Source organism: Scyliorhinus torazame, chromosome X, assembly GCF_047496885.1.
Source record: "Scyliorhinus torazame isolate Kashiwa2021f chromosome X, sScyTor2.1, whole genome shotgun sequence".
Taxonomy (NCBI): domain Eukaryota; kingdom Metazoa; phylum Chordata; class Chondrichthyes; order Carcharhiniformes; family Scyliorhinidae; genus Scyliorhinus; species Scyliorhinus torazame.
In genome coordinates, this window is record NC_092738.1 from 11,857,211 (window position 1) to 11,872,667 (window position 15,457).

Consider the following 15,457-nt stretch of genomic DNA (forward strand, 5'->3'; position numbering starts at 1 on the left):
AATCCCAGTTGACCAGTTTGATGATTCCAGCCGGAGAGTTGACCAATCCCAGTTGACCAGTTTGATGACTCCAGTCGGACAATTGAGCGACTCCCCGTTGACCAGATTGATGACTCCAGTCGGACATTTGACCAGCTCCCAGTTGACCAGTTGAATGACTCCAGTCGGACAGTTGACCAAACCCAGTTGACCAGTTTGATGACTCCAGTCGGACAGTTGAGCGACTCCCAGTTGACGAGTTTGATGACTCCAGTCGGACAGTTGACCAATCCCAGTTCACCAGTTTGATGACTCCAGCCGGACAGTTGAGCGACTCCCAGTTGACCAGTTTGATGATTGCAGTCGGACAGTTGACCAGCTCCCAGTTGACCAGTTTGATGACTCCAGTAGGACAAATGACCAGCTCCCAGTTGACCAGTTGAATGACTCCAGTCGGACAGTTGATCAACCCCAGTTGACGAGTTTGATGACTCCAGTCGGAAAGTTGACCAATCCCAGTTGACCAGTTTGATGTCTCCAGTCGGACAGTTGACCAGCTCCCAGTTGACCAGTTGAATGACTCCAGTCAGACAGTTGACCAATCCCAGTTGACCAGTTTGATGACTCCAGTCGGACAATTGACCAGCTCCCAGTTGACCAGTTTGATGACTCCAGTCGGAAAGTTGACCAATCCCAGTTGACCAGTTTGATGTCTCCAGTCATTCAGTTGACCAGTTGAATGACTCCAGTCGGACAGTTGACCAATCCCAGTTGACCAGTTTGATGACTCCAGTCGGACAGTTGACCAGTTGAATGACTCCTGTCGGACAGTTGACCAATCCCAGTTGACCAGTTTGATGACTCCAGTCGGACAGTTGAGCGACTCCCAGTTGACCAGGTTCATGACTCCAGTCGGACAATTGACCAGATCCCAGTTGACCAGTTGAATGACTCCAGTCGGACAGTTGACCAATCCCAGTTGACCAGTTAGATGACTCCAGTCGGAAAGTTGACCAATCCCAGTTGACCAGTTTGATGACTCCAGTCGGACAGTTATCCAATTCCAGTTGACCAGTATAATGACTGCAGTCGGACAGTTGACCAATCCCAGTTGACCAGTTGAATGACTCCAGTCGGACAGTTGACCAATCCCAGTTGACGAGGTTGATGACTCCAGTCGGAAAGTTGACCAATCCCAGTTGACGAGTTTGATGACTCCAGTCGGACAGATGACCAATCCCAGTTGACCAGTTTGATGACTCCAGTCGGAAAGTTGACCAATCCCAGTTGACCAGTTTGATGTCTCCAGTCGGACAGTTGACCAGCTCCCAGTTGACCAGTTGAATGACTCCAGTCAGACAGTTGACCAATCCCAGTTGACCAGTTTGATGACTCCAGTCGGACAATTGACCAGCTCCCAGTTGACCAGTTTGATGACTCCAGTCGGAAAGTTCACCAATCCCAGTTGACCAGTTTGATGACTCCAGTCGGACAGTTGACCAGTTGAATGACTCCTGTCGGACAGTTGACCAATCCCAGTTGACCAGTTTGATGACTCCAGTCGGACAGTTGAGCGACTCCCAGTTGACCAGATTCATGACTCCAGTCGGACAATTGACCAGATCCCAGTTGACGAGGTTGATGACTCCAGTCGGAAAGTTGACGAATCGCAGTTGACGAGTTTGATGACTCCAGTCGGACAGTTGACCAATCCCAGTTGACCAGTTTGATGACTCCAGTCGGAGAGTTGACCAGTTTGATGACTCCAGTCGCACAGTTGACCAATCACAGTTGACCAGTTTGATGACTCCAGTCGGACAGTTGACCAATCCCAGTTGACCAGTTTGATGACTCCAGTCGCACAGTTGACCAATCCCACTTGACCAGTTGAATTACTCCAGTCGGACAGTTGACCAATCCCAGTTGGTGCATTTGATGACTCCAGTCGGACAGTTGACCAATTCGAGTTGACCAGTTTGATGACTCCAGTCGGACAGTTGACCAATCCCAGTTGATGCGTTTGATGACTCCAGTCGGACAGTTGACCAATTCGAGTTGACCAGTTTGATGACTCCAGTCGGACAGTTGACCAATTCCAGTTGACCAGTTTGATGATTGCAGTCGGACAGGTGACCAATCCCAGTTGACCAGTTGAATGATTCCAGTCGGACAGTTGACGAATCCCAGTTGACGCGTTTGATGACTCCAGTCGGACAGTTGACCAATCCCAGTTGACCAGTTTGATGTCTCCAGTCGGACAGTTGACCATTCCCAGTTGACCAGTTGAATGACTCCAGTCGGACAGTTGACCAATCCAAGTTGATGCGTTTGATGACTCCAGTCGGACAGTACAGCGAGTCCCAGTTGACCAGTTTGATGACTTCAGTCGGACAGTTGACCAATCCCAGTTGACCAGTTTGATGACTCCAGTCGGACAGTTGAGCGACTCCCAGTTGACCAGTTTGATGACTCCAGTAGGACAATTGACCAGCTCCCAGTTGACGAGTTTCATGACTCCAGTCGGACAGTTGATCAATCCCAGTTGACGAGTTTGATGACTCCAGTCAGACAGTTGACAATCCCAGTTGACGAGTTTGATGACTCCAGTCGGACAGTTGACCAATCCCAGTTGACCAGTTTGATGACTCAAGTCGGACAGTTCACCAATCCCAGTTGACCAGTTTGATGACTCCAGTCGGACAATTGACCAGCTCCCAGTTGACCAGTTTGATGACTCCAGATGGAAAGTTGACCAATCCCAGTTGACCAGTTTGATGTCTCCAGTCGGACAGTTGACCAGTTGAATGACTCCAGTCGGACAGTTGACCAATCCCAGTTGACCAGTTTGATGACTCCAGTCGGACAGTTGACCAGTTGAATGACTCCTGTCGGACAGTTGACCAATCCCAGTTGACCAGTTTGATGACTCCAGTCGGACAGTTGACCAATCCCAGTTGACCAGTTGAATGACTCCAGTCGGACAGTTGAGTGACTCCCAGCTGACCAGTTTGATGACCTCAGTCGCACACTTGAGAGACTCCCAGTTGACCAGTTCGATGACTCCAGTCGGACAGTTGACCAGCCCCCAGTTGACCAGTTGAATGACTACAGTCGGACAGTTGACCAATCCCAGTTGACCAGTTTGATGATTCCAGTCGGAGAGTTGACCAATCCCAGTTGACCAGTTTGATGACTCCAGTCGGACAATTGAGCGACTCCCAGTTGACCAGATTGATGACTCCAGTCGGACATTTGACCAGCTCCCAGTTGACCAGTTGAATGACTCCAGTCGGACAGTTGACCAATCCCAGTTGACCAGTTTGATGACTCCAGTCGGACAGTTGAGCGACTCCCAGTTGACGAGTTTGATGACTCCAGTCGGACAGTTGACCAATCCCAGTTCACCAGTTTGATGACTCCAGTAGGACAAATGACCAGCTCCCAGTTGACGAGTTTGATGACTCCAGTCGGACAGTTGATCAACCCCAGTTGACGAGTTTGATGACTCCAGTCGGACAGTTGACCAATCCCTGTTGACCAGTTTGATGACTCCAGTCGGAAAGTTGACCAATCCCAGTTGACCAGTTTGATGTCTCCAGTCGGACAGTTGACCAGCTCCCAGTTGACCAGTTGAATGACTCCGTCAGACAGTTGACCAATCCCAGTTGACCAGTTTGATGACTCCAGTCGGACAATTGACCAGCTCCCAGTTGACCAGTTTGATGACTCCAGTCGGAAAGTTGACCAATCCCAGTTGACCAGTTTGATGTCTCCAGTCATTCAGTTGACCAGTTGTATGACTCCAGTCGGACAGTTGACCAATCCCAGTTGACCAGTTTGATGACTCCAGTCGGACAGTTGACCAGTTGAATGACTCCTGTCGGACAGTTGACCAATCCCAGTTGACCAGTTTGGTGACTCCAGTCGGACAGTTGAGCGACTCCCAGTTGACCAGGTTCATGACTCCAGTCGGACAATTGACCAGATCCCAGTTGACCAGTTGAATGACTCCAGTCGGACAGTTGACCAATCCCAGTTGACCAGTTAGATGACTCCAGTCGGAAAGTTGACCAATCCCAGTTGACCAGTTTGATGACTCCAGTCGGACAGTTATCCAATTCCAGTTGACCAGTATAATGACTGCAGTCGGACAGTTGACCAATCCCAGTTGACCAGTTGAATGACTCCAGTCGGACAGTTGACCAATCCCAGTTGACGAGGTTGATGACTCCAGTCGGAAAGTTGACCAATCCCAGTTGACGAGTTTGATGACTCCAGTCGGACAGTTGACCAATCCCAGTTGACCAGTTTGATGACTCCAGTCGGAGAGTTGACCAGTTTGATGTCTCCAGTCGGACAGTTGACCATTCCCAGTTGACCAGTTGAATGACTCCAGTCGGACAGTTGACCAATCCCAGTTGATGCGTTTGATGACTCCAGTCGGACAGTTGAGCGACTCCCAGTTGAGCAGTTTGATGACTCCAGTCGGACAGTTGAGCGACTCCCAGTTGACCAGTTTGATGACTCCAGTCGCACAGTTGACCAATCACAGTTGACCAGTTTGATGACTCCAGTCGGACAGTTGACCAATCCCAGTTGACCAGTTTGATGACTCCAGTCGCACAGTTGACCACTCCCAGTTGACCAGTTGAATTACTCCAGTCGGACAGTTGACCAATCCCAGTTGATGCATTTGATGACTCCAGTCGGACAGTTGACCAATTCGAGTTGACCAGTTTGATGACTCCAGTCGGACAGTTATCCAATTCCAGTTGACCTGTATAATGACTGCAGTCGGACAGTTGACCAATCCCAGTTGATGCGTTTGATGACTCCAGTCGGACAGTTGACCAATTCGAGTTGACCAGTTTGATGACTCCAGTCGGACAGTTGACCAATTCCAGTTGACCAGTTTGATGATTGCAGTCGGACAGGTGACCAATCCCAGTTGACCAGTTGAATGATTCCAGTCGGACAGATGACCAATTCCAGTTGACCAGTTTGATGTCTCCAGTCGGACAGTTGACCAATCCAAGTTGATGCGTTTGATGACTCCAGTCGGACAGTTCAGCGAGTCCCAGTTGACCAGTTTGATGACTTCAGTCGGACAGTTGACCAATCCCAGTTGACCAGTTTGATGACTCCAGTCGGACAGTTGAGCGACTCCCAGTTGACCAGTTTGATGACTCCAGTCAGACAGTTGACCAATCCCAGTTGACGAGTTTGATGACTCCAGTCGGACAGTTGACCAATCCCCGATGACCAGTTTGATGACTCCAGTCGGACAGTTCACCAATCCCAGTTGACCAGTTTGATGACTCCAGTCGGACAATTGACCAGCTCCCAGTTGACCAGTTTGATGACTCCAGTCGGAAAGTTGACCAATCCCAGTTGACCAGTTTGATGTCTCCAGTCGGACAGTTGACCAGTTGAATGACTCCAGTCGGACAGTTGACCAATCCCAGTTGACCAGTTTGATGACTCCAGTCGGACAGTTGACCAGTTGAATGACTCCTGTCGGACAGTTGACCAATCCCAGTTGACCAGTTTGATGACTCCAGTCGGACAGTTGACCAATCCCAGTTGACAAGTTGAATGACTCCAGTCGGACAGTTGAGTGACTCCCAGCTGACCAGTTTGATGACCTCAGTCGCACACTTGAGAGACTCCCAGTTGACCAGTTCGATGACTCCAGTCGGACAGTTGACCAGCCCCCAGTTGACCAGTTGAATGACTACAGTCGGACAGTTGACCAATCCCAGTTGACCAGTTTGATGATTCCAGTCGGAGAGTTGACCAATCCCAGTTGACCAGTTTGATGACTCCAGTCGGACAGTTGAGCGACTCCCAGTTGACGCGTTTGATGACTCCAGTCGGACAGTTGACCAATCCCAGTTGACGAGTTTGATGTCTCCAGTAGGACAGTTGACCAATCCCAGTTGACGAGATTGATGACTCCAGTCGGACAGTTGACCAATCGCAGTTGACGAGTTTGATGACTCCAGTCGGACAGTTGACCAATTCCAGTTGACCAGTTTGATGATTGCAGTCGGACAGGTGACCAATCCCAGTTGACCAGTTGAATGATTCCAGTCGGACAGTTGACCATTCCCAGTTGACCAGTTGAATGACTCCAGTCGGACAGTTGACCAATCCAAGTTGATGCGTTTGATGACTCCAGTCGGACAGTTCAGCGTGTCCCAGTTGACCAGTTTGATGACTTCAATCGGACAGTTGACCAATCCCAGTTGACCAGTTTGATGACTCCAGTCGGACAGTTGAGCGACTCCCAGTTGACCAGTTTGATGACTCCAGTCAGACAGTTGACCAATCCCAGTTGACGAGTTTGATGACTCCAGTCGGACAGTTGACCAATCCCCGATGACCAGTTTGATGACTCCAGTCGGACAGTTCACCAATCCCAGTTGACCAGTTTGATGACTCCAGTCGGACAATTGACCAGCTCCCAGTTGACCAGTTTGATGACTCCAGTCGGAAAGTTGACCAATCCCAGTTGACCAGTTTGATGTCTCCAGTCGGACAGTTGACCAGTTCAATGACTCCAGTCGGACAGTTGACCAATCCCAGTTGACCAGTTTGATGACTCCAGTCGGACAGTTGACCAGTTGAATGACTCCTGTCGGACAGTTGACCAATCCCAGTTGACCAGTTTGATGACCCCAGTCGGACAGTTGACCAATCCCAGTTGACCAGTTGAATGACTCCAGTCGGACAGTTGAGTGACTCCCAGCTGACCAGTTTGATGACCTCAGTCGCACATTTGAGAGACTCCCAGTTGACCAGTTCGATGACTCCAGTCGGACAGTTGACCAGCCCCCAGTTGACCAGTTGAATGACTACAGTCGGACAGTTGACCAATCCCAGTTGACCAGTTTGATGATTCCAGTCGGAGAGTTGACCAATCCCAGTTGACCAGTTTGATGACTCCAGTCGGACAGTTGAGCGACTCCCAGTTGACGCGTTTGATGACTCCAGTCGGACAGTTGACCAATCCCAGGTGACGAGTTTGATGTCTCCAGTAGGACAGTTGACCAATCCCAGTTGACGAGATTGATGACTCCAGTCGGACAGTTGACCAATCGCAGTTGACGTGTTTGATGACTCCAGTCGGACAGTTGACCAATCCTAGTTGACGAGTTTGATGACTCCAGTCAAACAGTTGACCAATCCCAGTTGACGAGTTTGATGACTCCAGTCGGACAGTTGACCAATCCCAGTTGGCGAGTTTGATGTCTCCAGTCGGACAGTTGACCAATCCCAGGTGACGAGTTTGATGACTTCAGTCGGACAGTTGACCAATCCCAGTTGACGAGTTTGATGACTCCAGTTGGACTTTTGAGCGACTCCCAGTTGACCATATTGATGACTCCAGTCGGACAGATGTCCAATCCCAGTTGACCAGTTTGATGACTCCAGTCGGACAGTTGACCAATCCCAGTTGACCAGTTTGATGAGTCCATTCGGACAGTTGACCAATCCCAGTTGACGAGTTTGATGACTTCAGTCGGACTGTTGAGCGACTCCCAGTTGACCAGATTGATGACTCCAGTCGGACAGTTGTCCAATCCCAGTTGAGCAGTTTGATGACTCCAGTCGGACAGTTGAGCGACTCCCAGTTGACCAGTTTGATGACTCCAGTCGCACAGTTGACCAATCACAGTTGACCAGTTTGATGACTCCAGTCGGACAGTTGACCAATCCCAGTTGACCAGTTTGATGACTCCAGTCGCACAGTTGACCACTCCCAGTTGACCAGTTGAATTACTCCAGTCGGACAGTTGACCAATCCCAGTTGATGCATTTGATGACTCCAGTCGGACAGTTGACCAATTCGAGTTGACCAGTTTGATGACTCCAGTCGGACAGTTATCCAATTCCAGTTGACCTGTATAATGACTGCAGTCGGACAGTTGACCAATCCCAGTTGATGCGTTTGATGACTCCAGTCGGACAGTTGACCAATTCGAGTTGACCAGTTTGATGACTCCAGTCGGACAGTTGACCAATTCCAGTTGACCAGTTTGATGATTGCAGTCGGACAGGTGACCAATCCCAGTTGACCAGTTGAATGATTCCAGTCGGACAGATGACCAATCCCAGTTGACCAGTTTGATGTCTCCAGTCGGACAGTTGACCAATCCAAGTTGATGCGTTTGATGACTCCAGTCGGACAGTTCAGCGAGTCCCAGTTGACCAGTTTGATGACTTCAGTCGGACAGTTGACCAATCCCAGTTGACCAGTTTGATGACTCCAGTCGGACAGTTGAGCGACTCCCAGTTGACCAGTTTGATGACTCCAGTCAGACAGTTGACCAATCCCAGTTGACGAGTTTGATGACTCCAGTCGGACAGTTGACCAATCCCCGATGACCAGTTTGATGACTCCAGTCGGACAGTTCACCAATCCCAGTTGACCAGCTTGATGACTCCAGTCGGACAATTGACCAGCTCCCAGTTGACCAGTTTGATGACTCCAGTCGGAAAGTTGACCAATCCCAGTTGACCAGTTTGATGTGTCCAGTCGGACAGTTGACCAGTTGAATGACTCCAGTCGGACAGTTGACCAATCCCAGTTGACCAGTTTGATGACTCCAGTCGGACAGTTGACCAGTTGAATGACTCCTGTCGGACAGTTGACCAATCCCAGTTGACCAGTTTGATGACTCCAGTCGGACAGTTGACCAATCCCAGTTGACAAGTTGAATGACTCCAGTCGGACAGTTGAGTGACTCCCAGCTGACCAGTTTGATGACCTCAGTCGCACACTTGAGAGACTCCCAGTTGACCAGTTCGATGACTCCAGTCGGACAGTTGACCAGCCCCCAGTTGACCAGTTGAATGACTACAGTCGGACAGTTGACCAATCCCAGTTGACCAGTTTGATGATTCCAGTCGGAGAGTTGACCAATCCCAGTTGACCAGTTTGATGACTCCAGTCGGACAGTTGAGCGACTCCCAGTTGACGCGTTTGATGACTCCAGTCGGACAGTTGACCAATCCCAGTTGACGAGTTTGATGTCTCCAGTAGGACAGTTGACCAATCCCAGTTGACGAGATTGATGACTCCAGTCGGACAGTTGACCAATCGCAGTTGACGAGTTTGATGACTCCAGTCGGACAGTTGACCAATTCCAGTTGACCAGTTTGATGATTGCAGTCGGACAGGTGACCAATCCCAGTTGACCAGTTGAATGATTCCAGTCGGACAGTTGACCATTCCCAGTTGACCAGTTGAATGACTCCAGTCGGACAGTTGACCAATCCAAGTTGATGCGTTTGATGACTCCAGTCGGACAGTTCAGCGTGTCCCAGTTGACCAGTTTGATGACTTCAGTCGGACAGTTGACCAATCCCAGTTGACCAGTTTGATGACTCCAGTCGGACAGTTGAGCGACTCCCAGTTGACCAGTTTGATGACTCCAGTCAGACAGTTGACCAATCCCAGTTGACGAGTTTGATGACTCCAGTCGGACAGTTGACCAATCCCCGATGACCAGTTTGATGACTCCAGTCGGACAGTTCACCAATCCCAGTTGACCAGTTTGATGACTCCAGTCGGACAATTGACCAGCTCCCAGTTGACCAGTTTGATGACTCCAGTCGGAAAGTTGACCAATCCCAGTTGACCAGTTTGATGTCTCCAGTCGGACAGTTGACCAGTTGAATGACTCCAGTCGGACAGTTGACCAATCCCAGTTGACCAGTTTGATGACTCCAGTCGGACAGTTGACCAGTTGAATGACTCCTGTCGGACAGTTGACCAATCCCAGTTGACCAGTTTGATGACTCCAGTCGGACAGTTGACCAATCCCAGTTGACCAGTTGAATGACTCCAGTCGGACAGTTGAGTGACTCCCAGCTGACCAGTTTGATGACCTCAGTCGCACACTTGAGAGACTCCCAGTTGACCAGTTCGATGACTCCAGTCGGACAGTTGACCAGCCCCCAGTTGACCAGTTGAATGACTACAGTCGGACAGTTGACCAATCCCAGTTGACCAGTTTGATGATTCCAGTCGGAGAGTTGACCAATCCCAGTTGACCAGTTTGATGACTCCAGTCGGACAGTTGAGCGACTCCCAGTTGACGCGTTTGATGACTCCAGTCGGACAGTTGACCAATCCCAGTTGACGAGTTTGATGTCTCCAGTAGGACAGTTGACCAATCCCAGTTGACGAGATTGATGACTCCAGTCGGACAGTTGACCAATCGCAGTTGACGTGTTTGATGACTCCAGTCGGACAGTTGACCAATCCTAGTTGACGAGTTTGATGACTCCAGTCAAACAGTTGACCAATCCCAGTTGACGAGTTTGATGACTCCAGTCGGACAGTTGACCAATCCCAGTTGGCGAGTTTGATGTCTCCAGTCGGACAGTTGACCAATCCCAGGTGACGAGTTTGATGACTTCAGTCGGACAGTTGACCAATCCCAGTTGACGAGTTTGATGACTCCAGTTGGACTTTTGAGCGACTCCCAGTTGACCATATTGATGACTCCAGTCGGACAGATGTCCAATCCCAGTTGACCAGTTTGATGACTCCAGTCGGACAGTTGACCAATCCCAGTTGACCAGTTTGATGAGTCCATTCGGACAGTTGACCAATCCCAGTTGACGAGTTTGATGACTTCAGTCGGACTGTTGAGCGACTCCCAGTTGACCAGATTGATGACTCCAGTCGGACAGTTGTCCAATCCCAGTTGACCAGTTTGATGACTCCAGTCGGACAGTTGACCAATCCCAGTTGACCAGTTTGATGAGTCCATTCGGACAGTTGACCAATCCCAGTTGACGAGTTTGATGACTCCAGTCGGACAGTTGAGCGACTCCCAGTTCACCAGTTTGATGATTCCAGTCGGACAGTTGACCAATCCCAGTTGACGAGTTTGTTGTCTCCATTCGGACAGTTGAGCGACTACCAGTTGACGAGTTTGATGTCTGCTGTCGGAGAGTTGACCAATCCCAGTTGAGGAGTTTGATGACTCCAGTCGGACAGTTGACCAATCCCAGTTGACGAGTTTGATGACTCCAGTCGGACAGTTGACCAATCCCAGTTGACGAGTTTGATGACTCCAGTCGGTCACTTGAGCGACTCCCAGTTGACGAGTTTGATGACTCCAGTCGGACAGTTGACCAATCCCAGTTGACGAGTTTGATGTCTCCTGTCGGACAGTTGAGCGCATCCCAGTTGACGAGTTTGATGACACCAGTCGGACAGTTGAGCGACTCCCAGTTGACCAGTTTGATGACTCCAGTCGGACAGTTGACCAATCCCAGTTGACCAGTTTGATGACTCCAGTCGGACAATTGACCTGCTCCCAGTTGACCAGTTTGATGACTCCAATCGGAAAGTTGACCAATCCCAGTTGACCAGTTTGATGTATCCAGTCGGACAGTTGACCAGTTGAATGACTCCAGTCGGACAGTTGACCAATCCCAGTTAACCAGTTTGATGACTCCAGTCGGACAGTTGACCAGTTGAATGACTCCTGTCGGACAGTTGACCAATCCCAGTTGACCAGTTTGATGACTCCAGTCGGCCAGTTGACCAATCCAAGTTGACCAGTTTAATGACTCCAGTCGGCAGTTGAGTGACTCCCAGCTGACCAGTTTGATGACCCCAGTCGCACACTTGAGAGACTCCCAGTTGACCAGTTCGATGACTCCAGTCGGACAGTTGACCAGCTCCCAGTTTACCAGTTCGATGACTCCAGTCGGACTGTTGACCAGCCCCCAGTTGACCAGTTGAATGACTACAGTCGGACAGTTGACCAATCCCAGTTGACGAGTTTGATGACTCCAGTCGGACAGTTGACCAATCCCAGTTGACGAGTTTGATGTCTCCAGTAGGACAGTTGACCAATCCCAGTTGACGAGTTTGATTACTCCAGTCGGACAGTTGACCAATCCTAGTTGACGAGTTTGATGACTCCAGTCAGACAGTTGACCAATCCCAGTTGACGAGTTTGATGACTCCAGTCGGACAGTTGACCAATCCCAGTTGGCAGTTTGATGAGTTCAGTCGGAAAGTTGAGCGACTCCCAGTTCACCAGTTTGATGATTCCAGTCGGACAGTTGACCAATCCCAGTTGATTAGTTTGATGACTCCAGTCGGACAGTTGACCAATCCCAGTTGACGAGTTTGTTGTCTCCAGTCGGACAGTTGAGCGACTCCCAGTTGACGAGTTTGATGACTCCAGTCGGACAGTTGACCAATCCCAGTTGACGAGTTTGACGTCTCCTGTCGGACAGTTGAGCGCATCCCAGTTGACGAGTTTGATGACTCCAGTCGGACAGCTGAGCGACTCCCAGTTGACCAGTTGAATGACTCCAGTCGGACAGTTGACCAATCCCAGTTGACCAGTTTGATGACTACAGTCGGACAGTTGACCAATCCCAGTTGACCAGTTTGATGACTCCAGTCGGAGATTTGAGCGACTCCCAGTTGACGAGTTTGATGACTCCAGTCAGACAGTTGACCAATCCCAGTTGACCAGTTTGATGACTCCAGTCGGACAGTTGAGCGACTCCCAGTTGACCAGTTTGATGACTCCAGTCGGACAGTTGACCAATCCCAGTTGACCAGATTGATGACTCCAGTCGGACAATTGACCAGCTCCCAGTTGACCAGTTGAATGACTCCAGTCGGACAGTTTTGCGACTCCCAGTTGACGAGTTTGATGACTCCAGTCGGACAGTTGTCCAGTTTGATGTCTCCAGTCGGAAAGCTGAGCGACTCCCACTTGACCAGTTTGATGTCTCCAGTCGGACAGTTGACCAATCCCAGTTGACGAGTTGGTTGACTCCAGTCGGACAGTTTACCAATCCCAGTTGACGAGTTTGATGACTCCAGTCGGACAGTTGACCAATCCCAGTTGACGAGTTTGATGACTCCAGACGGACAGTTGACCAATCCCAGTTGACCAGTTTGATGACTCCAGTCGGACAGTTGACCAATCCCAGTTGACCAGTTGACCAGTTGAATAACTCCAGTCGCACAGTTGAGCGATTCCCAGTTGACGAGTTTGATTACTCCAGTCGGACAGTTGACCAATCCCAGTTGACCAGTTTGATGACTCCAGTCGGACAGTTGAGCGACTCCCAGTTGACCAGTTGAATGACTCCAGTCGGACAGTTGACCAATCCCAGTTGACCAGTTTGATGACTCCAGTCGGACAGTTGACCAGCTCCCAGTTGACCAGTTGAATGTCTCCAGTCGGACAGTTGACCAATCCCAGTTGACCAGTTTGATGACTCCAGTCGGACAGTTGAGCGACTCCCAGTTGACGAGTTTGATGACTCCTGTCGGACAGTTGACCAATCCCAGTTGACGAGTTTGATGTTTCCAGTCGGAGAGTTGACCAATCCCAGTTGACGAGTTTGATGACTCCAGACGGACAGTTGACCAATCACAGTTGACCAGTTGAATAACTCCAGTCGGACAGTTGAGCGACTCCCAGTTGACGAGTTTGATTACTACAGTCGGACAGTGGACCAATCCCAGTTGACCAGTTTCATGACTCCAGTCGGACAGTTGACCAATCCCAGTTGACCAGTTTGATGTCTCCAGTCGGATAGTTGACCAATCCAAGTTGACCAGTTTGATGACTCCAGTCGGACAGTTGACCAGCTCCCTGTTGACCAGTTGAATGACTCCAATCGGACATTGACCAATCCCAGTTGACCAGTTTGATGACTCAGGTCAGACAGTTGACCAATCACAGTTGACCAGTTGAATGACTCCAGTCGGACAGTTGAGCGACTCCCAGTTGAGCAGTTTGATGACTCCAGTCGCACAGTTGACCAATCACAGTTGACCAGTTTGATGACTCCAGTCGGACAGTTGACCAATCCCAGTTGACCAGTTGACCAGCAAATGTGGTCCCTTTGTTCAAAAAGGGGAGCAGAGACAACCCCGGCAACTATAGACCGGTGAGCCTCACGTCTGTAGTGGGTAAAGTCTTGGAGGGGATTATAACGGACAAGATTTATAATCATCTAGATAGGAATGATATGATCAGGGATAGTCAGCATGGCTTTGTGAAGGGCAGGTCATGCCTCACAAACCTTATTGAGTTCTTTGAGAAGGTAGACGAGGGTAGAGCAGTTGATGTGGTGTATATGGATTTCAGCAAAGCGTTTGATAAGGTTCCCCACGGTAGGCTATTGCAAAAAATACGGAGGCTGGGGATTAAGGGTGATTTAGAGATGTGGATCAGAAATTGGCTAGCTGAAAGAAGACAGAGGGTGGTGGTTGATGGGAAATGTTCAGAATGGAGTACAGTCACAAGTGGAGTACCACAAGGATCTGTTCTGGGGCCGTTGCTGTTTGTCATTTTTATCAATGACCTAGAGGAAGGCACAGAAGGGTGGGTGAGTAAATTTGCAGATGATACTAAAGTCGGTGGTGTTGTCGATAGTGTGGAAGGATGTAGCAGGTTACAGAGGGATATAGATAAGCTGCAGAGCTGGGCTGAGAGGTGGCAAATGGAGTTTAATGTAGAGAAGTGTGAGGTGATTCACTTTGGAAGGAATAACAGGAATGCGGAATATTTGGCTAATGGTAAAGTTCTTGAAAGTGTGGCTGAGCAGAGGGATCTAGGTGTCCATGTACATAGATCCCTGAAAGTTGCCATCCAGGTTGATAGGGTTGTGAAGAAGGCCTATGGAGTGTTGGCCTTTATTGGTAGAGGGATTGAGTTCCGGAGTCGGGAGGTCATGTTGCAGCTGTACAGAACTCTGGTCCGGCCGCATTTGGAGTATTGCGTACAGTTCTGGTCACCGCATTATAGGAAGGACGTGGAGGCTTTGGAGCGGGTGCAGAGGAGATTTACCAGGATGTTGCCTGGTATGGAGGGAAAATCTTATGAGGAAAGGCTGACGGACTTGAGGTTGTTTTCGTTGGAGAGAAGAAGGTTAAGAGGAGACTTAATAGAGGCATACAAAATGATCAGGGGGTTGGATAGGGTGGACAGTGAGAGCCTTCTCCCGCGGATGGATATGGCTGGCACGAGGGGACATAACTTTAAACTGAGGGGTAATAGATATAGGACAGAGGTCAGAGGTAGGTTCTTTACGCAAAGAGTAGTGAGGCCGTGGAATGCCCTACCTGCTACAGTAGTGAACTCGCCAACATTGAGGGCATTTAAAAGTTTATTGGATAAACATATGGATGATAATGGCATAGTGTAGGTTAGATGGCTTTTGTTTCGGTGCAACATCGTGGGCCGAAGGGCCTGTACTGCGCTGTATTGTTCTATGTTCTATGTTCTATGTTCTATGATGACTCCAGCCGCACAGTTGACCAATCCCAGTTGACCAGTTGAATTACTCCAGTCGGACAGTTGACCAATCCCAGTTGATGCGTTTGATGACTCCAGTCGGACAGTTGACCAATTCGAGTTGACCAGTTTGATGACTCCAGTCGGACAGTTATCCAATTCCAGTTGACCAGTAT